A 15600-nucleotide genomic window follows, 5' to 3' on the forward strand; every position below is an offset into this window, starting at 1 on the left:
TGCATATGGCACTTATTCATGTGAATCATACATTAAGTCATTTTAATTAATTTATAAACCCCTGGACTTCAATAGCTCAGATGTGTTACATCAGATTTTTTTACAACTTTGTGCACATTCAAAATAACCCTTCTCCCATCTGTGTTCTCCGAAATTTGGAGAGTTGTAATATAGTCTGCTGTGCATGTTATTGCTCTGCTGATATAGTAGTATCTCATTCAGACCGTCTGACAGACACAGAGGCCCATTTCGGTCTCTGGTCTCTGACAAAGTGTAGAGGCGGCCGTACGCTGCTCTTCATCAGAGGTAGAGCACGGACGCACCGCGTCACTGCCCACATCAGAGCGAGTCCACTACAATTAACTGAAGCTGCTACACTTACCAGCCGCGCTGCTTACCTCTGAGAGAGTGGACACAAAGCGACGGACGGGTCTGTAATACTCAAAGCATACCTGAAGCCGAGGGAATGCGCCTGGGATGGTTCGTGAAGAAATGTTCTCACATTTGCAACATTTAAAAAAAAAAAAAACCCTCTCCCCGTCTCTGAAAGGATAACTAGTCGATCACGAGCGGCTCGACAGGTAGCTCTATAGATAAACATAAACTCGTCTTTCAGGCATTTGACCGACCGTATTGTGATATTTTCTTCCCACTATGGCCACGCCAAGACCCGCCCTTCAGTAGCATTTACACACTACTACTGGCCAGGCGTCCATGCTTACATGTACAGGGCCTAGCCCCTGACCAATCCCTTAACCCTAACCTTAACCACTCGAGGTGAAATGCCTAATCCCAACCAATCAAGCTGCTTCATAGGGCGGGTCTTGGCGTGGCCATAGTGGGATTCGTAATTTTGCGACCGGGTTGACACTTCAGCGTGAGAAATTGGGGGTGTGGCGTGTGAGCGTGTGAAACCAATCAAATGCGTGTGTCTCACGGCCAATGCGTGAGAGTTGGCAGCTCTGGCTAACCATTGGGCCACCACGCTGCCACGCTGTGTCATACCTACTGAATTTTGTGCAGGTATGTATACTTACACAACGTTTTGGTAATCTCTCCCAAAATCATACATTAAAATTACATTTATCTTATTTTGAAAGATCATAGCTGGACTACTAGAACTGAAACAATTTGACAAATATGTAGGATATGTCTACTTTTGTGTCAACATCTGTAGAATTTCTTTTTCCAACTGTCCTAGGATCTCTCTTAAGCTTAATTAAATGCATATGTTGATTTGTTTAACACTGTCATCTTATGTTAGCTCCTTGATGTTTTTCAGACTTGTTTCTTTTTTTAAGCACCGGACCAGCATCCCCTCCCTTTGTGATGTTGATGATGGATCCTTGACGCCCCCTCAGCAGAGCCATCAGCCACAGTTAGTGTGCATCGGCCATCTGTCCAGCCAAGTACGCCAGTTTGTCATTGTTGCCAGAAGTGTCAAGGTTGCCATTTCACTGCATGATGCCTAATCTGTGCCCTGCATAAGCTGTTTTTTGGGTATACTTCAGTTTTCATCTTTCTCGAGCATATCTTTGACTTGCCAGTGTCTAAGACAGCGATCCAAAGTGATGGAACTCATTGGCAAGCTTCAGGTCTTGGCCTAAATCAACTCGCACGTATCGTTGCCCCGTATGTAAACAGCCAGTTTCCAGTGAGATCAGGAAACCTCGCTGGCATCTACGTGTAGTGCACTCTTTATCTGACAGTCAGGACTATACCATTATCTGCAGTCAAAATGGCTGCCAGAGGACTTACCATAATCCAAATTCCTACTTAAGGCATCTTTCAAGAGAGCATTTATCTGGCGACACTTGCGCAAGCAGTTTGTCTAACCAGACTTTAGACAATATGGTATGTGACACCAGACACTGCAATATCAGATGAGGACATGGATGTAGAGACAGACTTGTCTTCATCTAAATCCAAAGCTGCAGTACTAAGTAGCTATGCAGCTACTTTTGTCGCACAAATGTACTCTGCTTCAAATGCAATTAAGTGATGTCAAAAGGAGTGTTACTTGCACCAAATAACTATTGGACAGAAGAGTAGATAGCCTTCAAGCATCTACCACTTCATTGTTAAGGACTTATTCAATACCAGAAGACAATGAGGATGTTGTTTTATTAATGAAAGACTTTGAAAGTGCTCAAAATGTATTTAACGATTTGGACAACCCCTATAAAATGACAAAATATTTTGAAGATAAGTATTCTTTTGTGAAGCCAACAGAAATCTTCCTAGGCCATAGAGCTGACACCACAAAAATACATGGATTAGTCAATCACAATCACTAACAGCTAATACCTTTCAGTATATTTCCATACTTGAGATACTTAAATTTATATTTTACAATGAGAAAAGAGTTGGCATGCTCTCACAAGAGTACGGATGGAAAGATGCGTGATTACTGATTACACTACAGATTCAACTTTACTTTGATGATGTGGAAACCACATCTAGGGTCAAAAACAAAGATTCATAAAATGGGAAGGTCAGATTGACCTGTACTAACAGAGTGATATCTACTCCAAGAGCGATGGCTGACTCATACGAATGGCTCGAGTAGGGGTTGAATGCGAATCAGCAAGTCCACCATAAATACGTCTCCTAAACACATCTAACTAAAATCTGCCTTTTATCATTTTAGAAATATATCTAAAGTTAGATGCTTCCTGTCACAGTTACTTATTGTTTTTAAACCTGTGACGGGGCGCATGGCTGCTGTCACGGTAGCGCTGCGCTATATATTTCAAAGACTGAGTGAAGAAATTGCCTGTATATGTTTGTTTGACGTGTCAATATGTTCGGTTATTTATACTGGTTTCAAATCATCTGTTAAACTAGCCATTCATCAAATTCCCCACAATAATCCCGTAGTTTTGTGCACATATTTAACATCTAATACTGCGGCGATTTGCTATAGCTACATTCATCTATACATCATTGTCTATTGTTTAAAACCGTACAGATTGTCACAAACATCACCTGTTGTAATAACCACGCAACACTTATGTCTTTGTTTAACTAATGTTTGTTTATTGAGTTTAAAAGCTAGAGGAGGGTAATTATCTTTGTCTTACCAGCATGTGCTCTTTGTTATAAGGGAAAGTTTGCCGCGATCCTTGAGTTTAAATGGGTCTATGACTTCCGGGGGGTAACCGGAAGTCAACCGGCATTTTAAGTACTATTTTTCAGTCATCAAGATGTCTAGGGGCTTTGGCTAATTTGAATGTTAATTATATAAATGATATGCTGTAAATGTCTAGTTTCTTAGATATTTTAATGTTGGCTGTATGGAGCCATTACGGTCGATTCACCTGAGCCACCCCTGTGTTTTGTGTTGGTATGTTCCAATTTGAGGGGCGGGGTTTCAGGCTATATAGTGTGGCAGTAGTATTGGAGAGCTGTTGGAACCCCTGAGGGAGTAGGATGTAAGTCTATTGTATGTCCTCAGAGTGATGACTTGAATTAAGGTCAATTAGTGAACGGTTGTATATTTATATTATTTAATTGTATTGACTCCCAAGTCAATTTTACTTTATTTTCTTGAAAGTATATATATATGATGGTATCCGATTATTTCCATCTCATCTCCAACTCATCCTGAGTGTTTACATCTGCTCAAGACTACTCTTCGACATCTACCCTCAACAAAACCTATGAATGGCTTCTTATGTTATTGACATGTTCAGTGAATAGGCCTTAGATCATCAAGTAAAGGTTATCTACAAGTACATTGAGCCGGTCATGAAATGTTCTATATAAATACACTTGATTTGACTAAGGTTTTTGACTAAGTTTAACCTCTCTTTGTCTTCTTCCTCTATACTTACATTTTTAATTCACTCCATTCAACAGGTGCATGTTCATTAATTGTTTAAGGTTCATTGAAAAAGCATGGAAAACATTGTTTAAACCCTTTACAGTGAAGACCTCTAAAGTTATTTTGATTTTTACAAAAGTATCTTTAACATAGTGTCCTGAAAAAGGGGCGTTTCTTTTTTTGCTGCGTTTATATATTACTATAATTCCTCAAATAAAAACCAGTAGTCAATTAAAAGCCAGGCCTCTGATAGTGTCCGGGGGCATGGTCAACATGGACAAATAAAGTGTGTATAATCTCCTATGTGCCTTTCATATAATACTAAGTAAAAATACAATTCAAGTTCATTGTAATGTGCATTTTCTACCAATTTAATTTAACAGATTCAGCAATATATTTATGCTTTTTTCCACACTTTCAATTATTTGCTGGATTATTGTCCTACCGGTATTTTAGTTAAAGGGGTGATAGAATGATTATATAGAGTATTTCACACTGTTCCTTATGGTCTTCTAATGGTGTATGTAACATTGGTTGGGCTGAAAATGGCCTGGTTGATATTTTATTGGCCCTTATGCATCCCTGTGTTTTGGCCCTATTTGTAACACGAGCTTTTCTTCCAAATATGGTATGCTCGTGAATATTTAGATGAGCTGCGCGCTGATTGGTTGAGCGAATTGCCATAGGCAGACATTAGAGATGCGCGCTGATTGGTTGAGCGAATCCCCAATACACACACATTAGAGAAGTGACAGAATCTCATATTCCAGACACTGCAATGTTTCATTACCAAATTCACTTCTGAGACTTTTTTATGTGAGAAATCAACTATATAAAGCTCAAATATAGGCCGTTTTTACGAAAATTGAAGGCTAATTGCAAATATGGTAAGACTGTATGTCAGACTTCAGCGGCAGTGCTGCTGACCCCGGCCTGCTGTGAGCTCCGTTAGGCTGGCCGCCCTGACAGAGCTCCAGGGCCTGTAACTCCCCTCTTCCTGCTAGCTAAATGGCCCGTTGTGTGAGAGTGAGAGCGCGGTCAGCGAGCTTGTTACACCAGCAATCTCTTACCACATGTTACACACAATGTCACGCCACTTAGCTATACAACATATACCTAAATGTCTTATAAAGCTTACAACGGTGTCCGATTTCAAGTTAATGAATATTTGTGAAGTTTAGCTAGGTGTTTCGTTAGCTGCGACTGTCCCTTCAATCCTATCTATGTGTAGCTACAAATCACAGATGGTTAGCTTCATTTTTGGTCGTAATTCGAGTATATTTACAGTTTGAATTTCGTCACGCCACTTACACATATAACTAAATGTCTTATAAAGCTAAAAACGGTGTCCGATTTCAAGTTAATGAATATTTGTGAACTGTAAGGGTTTCGTTAGCTGGACAGTCCCTACAATCCTATGTGTACAAGATTGCAGCTAGTAAGATAGCTTAATTTTTGGTCGTAATTTGAGTATATTTACAGTTTGAATTTCGTCACGCCAGTTATACAACATCTAACTAAATGTTTTATAAAGCTAACAACGGTGTCCGATTTCAAGTTAATGAATATTTGTGAGCTGTAAGGGTTTCGTTAGCTGCAACTGTCCCTACAATCCTATGTGTACAGATTGCGGCTAGTCAGCTTCATTTTTGGTCGTAATTCGAGTATATTTACAGTTTGAATTTCGTCACGCCACTTACACATCTAACTAAATGTTTTATAAAGCTAACAACGGTGTCCGATTTCAAGTTAATGAATATTTGTGAGCTGTAAGGGTTTTGTTAGCTGCGACTGTCCCTTCAATCCTAGCTGTGTGTAGCTACAAATCACGGATAGTTAGCTTCATTTTCGGCGTAATTCCGAGTATATTTACAGTTAGAATTTCGTCAAGCCAGTTATACAACATCTAACTAAATGTCTTATAAAGCTAACAACGGTGTCCGATTTCAAGTTAATGAATTTTTGTGAATTCCAGAGGAATTCTAAGAAGAGGCTAGCTATAGCTAGCCTCCTCTAGCTATAGCTCCATCCAGCCGCAGGCTCTATCAATGAGACTCGCGGACAAGAGGCGTGTATTTCACCGATCGTTGTTTAAATAACTCAACACATTATAATTACACACGTTATAAGAGATTGCTGGCGTAACAAGCTCTCTGACCGCGCTCTCACTCACACACACCTCCCACACAGCAGGAGACTCCTAAGCGGATCCGCGTTCAAGTCGCCAAACCCGCGTGACTGTCAGATTCGTTTTGGCGCCGCCCAGAGGATCAGCTCCGCCTCCAGGCAGCGCCGTAAATTCTACCGTCAACAGCGGATCCTGAGCGGACCCGTGTTGGATCCGCAGAACCGTTACAGCCTTCACTGTAACGGTTGAACTACACGAAGAGCCGAGACAAGAGAGTAATATCAGTGGAGATTTTCTTTCCTTGGACACGGTTGTGCTGAACTCTCTGAGTAAGTGTATTGATTTATTGATATATTGCGACATCAACAGCAAACATTGGCTTTTGTGGTTTTTTAATCATCATGTATATTAATGATTGTACTGACGTTGTTTGATATTAGCTAGGACTTTTGTGCAACATGCTATTGTTAGCTGAGAGGTGATGATCATGTAGCCTATTTGATTTAAAATGGAATAGTAATTTCGGCAGAATATGTTATGGTAGTGTGATTAAAAAAAAACACACTGTTATCTGGTTTGGTAATGTGTCACTGTTATCCATATGTAGCTTATGCTATGTTAGCAACATGTAGCTGCTAGCTAGCATGCTGCTAGGCGCGATTTCATCATTTTGCAAGTAGCTATTGATAATGCCTAGGTATATAGCTATATGTTTGAGTTCACGTTTGCGATGCAAATTTATTGATCAAGCTGATAAATCGGCACTAGTATTTCAGTCAATGAAGTAGTGGGGTCAATGTTACAGTCAGTGAAGCACTTGTCTGCTATGATAATTAGCAGGTAACATTTTAGCATGTTTAGCTTCTAGCTAGCTGTGCATTGTTAAGTTTGCATTTTGGCAAGTTTGGTCTCATGTGTAGTGTCTATATGCCATCCTCTTTATAATGAAAATTAAGCTTCGGCATTTTAATCAGTGTTTAAGTCGGTTTAGACAACTAATGGTTATTGGCGCCTGTTTGAACGTCAGAAAGTACGGGCTTATCTGCTAATGGTTGCTACCGACCATTACCATGAAACCATCCAGCAAATACACAGTACATATGGTGATTTAACATCACCGCTCATTCTACACACAGTTTAAAATGATCGGCTAGTAATGAGTGAACATTAGCTACGTTTTTCATGTTGGTTTTGAGCGGGATGCACCCCCACTAACCTAGAAAATGGTTTTAAAACAGTAACATCAGCTAGCTAGCTAATAGGGAGGAATACAGCGTCTCAATGCAGCGGGGAGGCAAAGGGACCGTCACCGCAGCGTTCGCTAACGTTAGCTTCTTGTTTTCATCTGGGGCCTAAATTCATCTAATGCAGTGTCCACAATGCTATTTTCCAATAAACTGTAGCTGCCATATTTCGCGGATTTCATGGCTTTCGTCACTGTTTGTCACTTTGCCTAAGATTGAGTGACAAGTAGCTAGTACTCGCCCTGTTGTTTATTTTGTTGCCATGACTTTGCGAGTTATGACGTCCTGTCACTGTTCCAGTTGCTCACCCTAAAGGTGAGAGAGAGCGGATGACAGTTGGCTTGAGTTAAGTAGACAGTCCTTCCAGAAAAATGCTGAGTTTTAATTATGTGGCACGTTTTCTTAAAAAATGTGATGGAATATGCTGGATATTTATGCAATTTTATGCGATGAAATTGCGGAAACTTGCGAAAACTGCGGTTTAAGGAAAAAGAGAAAAAAAGTGATTCCCCCAACGCTTTTCGTTGTGTAATTAAGTCACTTCATAACGTTCCCATGGCAACCGGGGGAAATGGCTGCTGTTGTGTGTATAGTAAACGCAACATTTTTCAATTTTCTGCTAAGATATGTGACTTTTTTGCAACGAAAATGCGGGCATTATGAAATCATGCAAGCCCCGCATATTTTGGTGTGTGTTCACATGTCAATGCATGATTAAATGCATGATGAAAAATATCACATATCACTAACACATTTTGAATGTCCTACGTCAACAACAGCCAATAACTTTTATATAAGCCTTCCTTCAACTTGTGTTACCAAGTGCAGAGAACAAAACATTAACCAAAAAAATAATCACACAATTGTGCACATCATTAAAAGTGTAGGCTATTGTAGGTCATCTGACAGGTTTGAAGTAAAGGTCAAAATAATACTAGTTTCTCTTGACATTGTTCCAAATCCAATGTTTCAAATCACAAGGCCTGTTATATGACATGAATACCATTTTTTTTTTTTTATAGATACAGTTTTTACTGTTAAATGAATACCAATTTAATCAAATTATTTTCAAACAAACAAAGGAAATGTCAAGGTCAAGCAGATAGGCCACGAAAAACACGTCCCACCTGGATTGAGATTTTTTTGAAACTCATTCATTTTCAATGTAAATCTAGGTCTATATGGGGCCAAATTCAGAAGTGCATCCCACATTTTCAACGTTGCTCTATTTCTCTGTTCTTGTCTAGTTTGTAGCAATGAAACAGACAACACCACCATTCAATAAAGTATTTATTTAAATACAACATTAGAAATGATAACTTTTACACACCTGATCAACCTGTCTTTCTGAAATGTCTCTTTTAGAAGAAAAATGAATAGAAAGACTGTGCCGGTCTCCTTATCAACCTTAAGACGAAGGACACGTGTAGACGTTCAAAAAAGGCTTCATCAAATTAGAACAGACTTGACTGACAATGACATGACAGGAATAGGGGCAGATGACAGAGTTCTTTCTGAGGACACTGCCCCACCCTCTTCAGCTGCACATGCAATGCCAGAGGTGCAAGTTGTTACTGAAGATGACATGGAATTGGAGGCAGGTTTTGATGATGTGTATTGTGATGGGGATGGGACATCAGGTTCGGATTCAGAAAATGATGATGACGTAACATCACTTTCTGATAACATTGCCAACTGGGCAGTGAGTTTTGGCATTTCCATTGTTGCCCTGACTGCACTGTTGAGTATACTCAATATTACCCATCCCAATCTGCCAAAGACGAAAACACATTATGCTATTCAGGAGAAGGCTGGTGGGAACTACCATCACTTTGGCATCCTTTCCTCCTTGAAGGCCACTATAAGCAAATATGCCAAAACACTGGCAGAGGGCATGACATTGGGGCTGCAGATTAATATAGATGGTCTACCTTTATTTAAAAGTTCCACTGTCCAGCTGTGGCCCATCCTGGGCTTACTGGTTACCATCCCCATGAAGGAACCTGTGGTCATTGGGGCGTACTGTGGACCAAAAAAACCTAGTTCGGCCACAGAGTTCCTATCTGATTTTGTCAGTGAACTACAGGAGCTAGAGGCTGGGTTTTGCTTTGGAGATAAGAACCTTAAAATTGAGCTTCACACAGTAGTCTGTGATGCCCCTGCACGGGCCTTTGTGAAAAAAACAAAGGCCCATAATGCTTACCATGGGTGTGATAAGTGCCTACACCCAGGACAATACCAGAACCGGCGTATGACTTTCCCTGGACCAGAGCGCCCCCAGAGAACTGACATCTCATTCAACCTGATGGTTGATGAACTACACCACCACGAGGGTCCGCATCCATTTAAAAACGTTAAGGTTGGCATGGTATCGCAGTTTCCCTTGGATTATATGCATCTAGTGTGTTTGGGCGTCGTAAGGAAACTGCTGCAGACCTGGCTCCGGGGTCCGTTAACAGTAAGATTGCCGGCATTAATAGTAGACAGGATGTCAAGCAAACTCCAGTCAATGAGGGCCTACGTGCCAATTGAGTTTGCCAGGAGACCACGGTCGCTTAGGGAGTTGGACCGTTGGAAGGCGACTGAATTCCGACTACACTGGCCCTGTGGTGCTGGCGGGATTCCTGGACCGGAACATGTACCACAATTTCATGCTCCTGTCAACTGCTATATCCATTTTGGTAAGCCCTGAACATCTCAACCTTGCTGACTATGCCGGACAAATGCTAAAATCATTTGTAAACCATTTTGGTGAGCTGTATAGGACAGACCAGATTGTGTACAATGTTCACTGTCTGGTCCACCTGGCAGACGAGGTGAAGAGGCATGGCTGTCTGGACTCTTTTTCAGCATTCCCATATGAGAATCACCTCGGGAAAATAAAAAAACTCATTAGAAAACCTGAATTCCCACTAGCTCAGCTCATTCGGCGCCTTTCGGAGGTTACAGCTACCAAATTGGATGCTCATGCAGACATCACACTGAAAAAGGAGCATTTTGTGGGCCCAATTGTTGTTGGCATGGGAGTTCATGCGCAATATGGGGAAATGCGTTGTGAAAGGTGGACGTCAAATCAACAACAGGGGACAACATGTTTCTGGTGGGGGATAAAGTCTGCCTTATCAAAAACATTATCCAAAATGATAATGGTGTGTACGCTATTTACACTGAATTTTCCCGGCAGTCTCCATTCTATACCTACCCTTTCAACTCCGACAGAATGAACATATTTGTTGTAAATGATGCATCTGACGAGCTGAAGTTGGTTGAGGTGTCAGCGCTGCGACAGAAATGTGTAGCCTTGCCATACAGGGATGGTTTCGTGGCCATACCCCTCCTCCACTAAATGAAGAAAAAAAATCAATCAGTTGATTAAATCAGTTTAAACAATCATCCATCCATCCATCCATCTTCATCCGCTTATCCGGTGTCGGGTCGCGGGGGGAGCAGCTCCAGCAGGGGACCCCAAACTTCCCTTTCACGAGCAACATTAACCAAACAATCAGTTCAAGTTAAAAACATTAATATAATAATATAGTTGACTACTGACTTTTGACTATGACTTCCATTACTCAGGATGAAAATTTGCTGTAAGTATTTCACGAAAGTTGGTATTTTTTTTCATGTATACACAACACCCATGAATTCATGTTTTCAAAATATGAGATGAAATATCCCTTAAAATGCCAGGGGAAATGATATTTTATGCTGAATTTAACATGCATTGACATGTCCCACCTTTCTCAATACCATTGATCGTACATAGTCCACTATATTATTAGCGTTAATCAATGATTTTTGTGAGATTATGAAACAACACCCCAACACATTCTGCCAAAAAAATGCAATAGTACTCTACGGTTGAGCTGAAGTTCTACTTGACCATTATGTACCTGTACTTTTTTCTTCCTTATACCTTACTTATACTTATACTTCCCACCTTGGAGCACCATTCAGGTTAACTTTCAGCCCATCTTACTTGCTTATTTGTATACATTGCAGGCCTACACTTGTGTATGCTTTAGTCCATGTTATTCCTTTTTTGATGATGAATAAATACCCTTTTTCTTTCTTTCTACATTAAGGATGCCTTTTCATCTAATTTAATTTCAAGCAAGTGAGGACATTGCTGTTGTGCCAGTTGACTGGTATGATGACGGGATGGTGTACTGGCCCAGCTTTAAGAGCACTGAACGTGTGAAACGGGCAGCTGCTAACGAGGAGAAGCATGAGCCAAACTGGCCAAGATATGACGTAAAGGTCGTCAGAACTTGTGGTATGCCAATTCATAAAATTCTTGTTTAAAAATAATTTCATGGTTGCTTCTCCTTCTGCTTGTAATAACCTATTCTTTCTATTTTCTGAAAATGCACATGAAATTGTCTTTGCCTTGCATTGTTTAAAATGTTCAATTTATATCTGTTGATGTTGTTCTTGGCCAGGTCTCTCTTGTAAGAGATATTGTGTTCTCAATGAGACCAACCTGGTTAAATAAAGATGATAATTATAATAATAATAATAATAATAATGATACTAACAATTATAATCATTATCATCATCAATAATAATATTCTGTGCAGCTCTACAGCTAATTTGAAACTCATGTTCATTTTAACATATTCAATTTTAGACAACTACAAAGACGGCATCAGGCTAATGAATCAATATCAGACCGGCTGCAACACCTCTGAGTCAGTCTGAGGCAGAGCAGGAGGGTGAGCTGCCAGAGAAACGAGTCAGGAAGCCAATGTAAGTGTGTTCGGTCTTGTTTTTGTTATGTTTCTACAGTAATAGGAAGGTTAGTTCCTGTAGCATTCAAAAATACTATGTATTATATGTATATTTGGCAATTTTGGGATTGCAATGACCAAAATGATATGGTTACTTAACAACAATCGTTTTGGGGACTCTGATGAAAGTGAAGAAGAGCAAGAAAATTGTGACTTAGCTTCTCTGAGGTCGCCACAACCTTCCAACTCGGCTGGTGTATCAGTTGAAGCCTCAAGGCCAAACCAATTACACTGGCAGAGTAAGGAATAATCTCTTAACATCAAAATAACTAAATCATAAAATTAATAATATAGATATGGTTTACATTGTTAATGCTAAAGATATTCCCCTCTCCTTGTATCCATTCCTCCAGCTCCACCATCCCCCCGAGTGCAAGGGAGCAGAGTCACTTCTCCTCAACCTGGAGGAAACTGGCTAGGTAAAGTGACCCCATCTAGATTAACACAGCAATGGTCAGTCTGTTTCAAATCAACAGATTGCATCTGCATTAGCATATCAGATTTTCTGAATATTCTAATGAAATTGTAACTTTCAAAAGATCAAAATCTGTCAAATATTTTGTCAGTTAAAAACATCTGCATTCATGCAATATTGCCTGAAAAGTCTCAGCATCCAGGATGCAATATTAAATTCATCATCATAAAATTGCATTGAAACACATTGTTTTTCAATGTCAATCCATTCATGGGGTTAAAATAGGTAGTTCATACCAAAATGTTGAAACATACAAATTAACGTTCCCCGTGACCAGAGATTTTTTGTTTGCCATTGTTTGGCCCTTTAGCTCGCAGCATACCATTGGCTAACAGATCACAACCATTTAATAGCAATTTCTCTCCCTTAGCACCTGACCGCAACACCCTTCACCACCTCAACTCCCTGCACCTGCATTTAACATGAGGAGAGTAACTCAAGGTAGGGACTGCTTTCTGAAATATTAGTGAATTGGAAGGCCCCAAAGTGTATTATTAGTCATGGTTAACAGATGACTACCATTTTTCCCCCTCTTGCACACCGCCCAACTCACTATGGGCCAGGAACAGCAGTCCCTCCTCAACTCCCTCCACCCCCCGCACCAGCTCTCAACATGCGGAGAACAGAGGAGCCCTCTTCAAGCCTGGCCTACAGACCAACATGGCGAGGGGGAAGAATGACGTATACCATTCCCTGCTCTGGTGAGCAATAACTGACAAATGCTCAGGGTCATTCTGTGCCACAGATTTAGGAAAAACATCCCACAACCATCACATATTTTCTTTAAACTTTGTCAATAACTTTTGTCATTAACTATTCAATCAATAACTAAGGTCAGTATTATGAGTAGTGAGGATAAACACTGAAAATTGATATATTTTATACACTACATTTTAGCTATATTTCATGTGTTTCAACAGCGGCTGAGGTCCACATCCTTAGCCTGCTGGAGACAATTAAACATCAACAAGACCAGCTTGTGGCAAAGGTGAACTACCTCAGCAGCAGGCTGAACAGCACCCCAGGGCCAGATGTTGAGATGCCGGACAATATCCAGTTTCCCCTGGAACAGTTGGAGGCAGTGGAGGCATTTGAAATGTTTTTAAAGGAACAGTCAAATGGCCAAGCTCGACAGAGAGTGGTGAGTTTTCTTACTTAATATGAATCGTGCCATTAGGTTTATTGATTGTCCATGATTATTGCAAATATTCTATTGAACAGGCCTGTCCTGATCCGCCTTTTCCCAGTGGTAAGTTTCTGTCAGTGAGTGACAATCTCCCTCGTTTGACATTGTGTGTAAAGGTGGCACAGGTTCATGAGGGTGTGAGCCAAGTGCATGTTGAGACAAAAAATAATCCAAGAGAACAGGATTTTTAGCATAGAAGTTTTCTATGTCTTTCTACATTTCTGGACACTTTCAACAGGAACTAAAACATATTAAAAGCACCTTTTTAAATGCAACTTAAGCTTAGAAATGTTTACCTTGCTGTCTATTTAAAACAAGATGTCTTTGCCTTTAGATTTCTTCTTTGGCCACCATTGGAGGTCAGGATGTGAAGAGGGTGACCTGGAACATCCTGGCCAGGCTCTTCACAGATGAGGTATCTCATCAGATCAACTGGAAGGGTGTTAATAACAAAAAGTCCTTCAGTAGGATGGCAACGAAGATCTTGCTTTTCAGTAAGTATATAATTCAAAGTAATATTAAATACGTTCAAAGTCAATAGTTTGTAAATGTTGGGGCAGCCTTAAAAATCGTAACAACCATCTGTCAATATGACCGTGTAGCCTTTTTTAGACTGGCTACTGTACCAGACTTTCTTTTTTTTTTTTTTTTACCTTTTGATGTTTTTTGAACTTGAAATGACTCCCGAGCAGCTGATGGCTACTTTGAAAACGCACATTTTCAATCAGGAAGGCCTATGCCTGATGTTATGTTTAACACAATGCAATAGTTAGCGCATCTGTGAAAACCAGACACAATCACTTATTTAGTAGGGGAAATAGGCTACTAAAAATATTCCTGTTAACTAAAAGGGCAATAATGATAATAATAAAAAGCCTACCTTTCTGACATGTAGTAAATCTTTGAAATTGCTGTGGGATCCCCTCTGCTGTGAGACTCCCTCCTTTTGATTCCTTCAGTTTGTTGCTGGCACTGTAAACAGCGTTGACCATTGGTGCGATTCTAGAAAGTGGAGATGCCAACTTCCGGCACAATCTTGGGCAAGACAGTGGCATACCTGCATTTGTGCGTAAGAGCGCAACTACGGTCGAAGTTTGGGGATTGGAATCACAGTGGATTGTCATGTCAAGAGAAACACACCCCAGGTGTGGGCAACAGGCCCATCATGTTATCGAAGTAAACACATGCAAATGTAATAGCTGCTGTGATAGCTTTGCTCGTGTACATTTGTCTTGGCTCTCCATAATAATAATAATAATAATAATAATAATAATAATAAACACTGATGGAATGCAGTTTTGTGTGGGTTGTAAATGACCATGTGAGTTGTATTTTAATTTAGTGTTGCTTTTGGAATGGTTAATCTAACACTAAGGTCTCTGCTGCAACATATAGGTTGAATGTTAAGTTGCTTTGGATAAAAGCATCTGCTAACTGACGTAATGTAATGTTAACCAGGGCTGTAGTGGAGACTAAACGCAAGTAAATGGAGTTTACCCACCGCTCAAATGTCAGAAATAGAGTTTATCCACCTGTTAAGAGTTTACCTCCAAATAGAATCTATGTGGGACCCTACCAAACTTAAAACATTACACAACCACACTGATTTATCCACATAGAATATGTGCTCTGATCAAATAACCATTTAATACCACTTGAACATTTTGGATGTCTTTTATAAACATCAGATAGCGAAAGGCACGGCAAACCTTACCCTGATCACAAATTCATAGTTTACCCACCTCTTATTTTAACCACCACAACCCTGTTTATAACTTTATAATAATTTATAGTCATGTTTCTTTTTTAATTTAATCTCCTTAATACCCACCTATCTCATATATTATATTGTGTAAGCATACTTGGCTTTGGATGCCACATACCATAAACATATCTGTCTGTTTGATTACAGGTGCTGTGAGGAAAAACACAGTGACACGGTCAGCCACGG

This window comes from Perca flavescens, chromosome 13 (genome assembly GCF_004354835.1).
Source record: "Perca flavescens isolate YP-PL-M2 chromosome 13, PFLA_1.0, whole genome shotgun sequence".
Classification (NCBI taxonomy): Eukaryota; Metazoa; Chordata; class Actinopteri; order Perciformes; family Percidae; genus Perca; species Perca flavescens.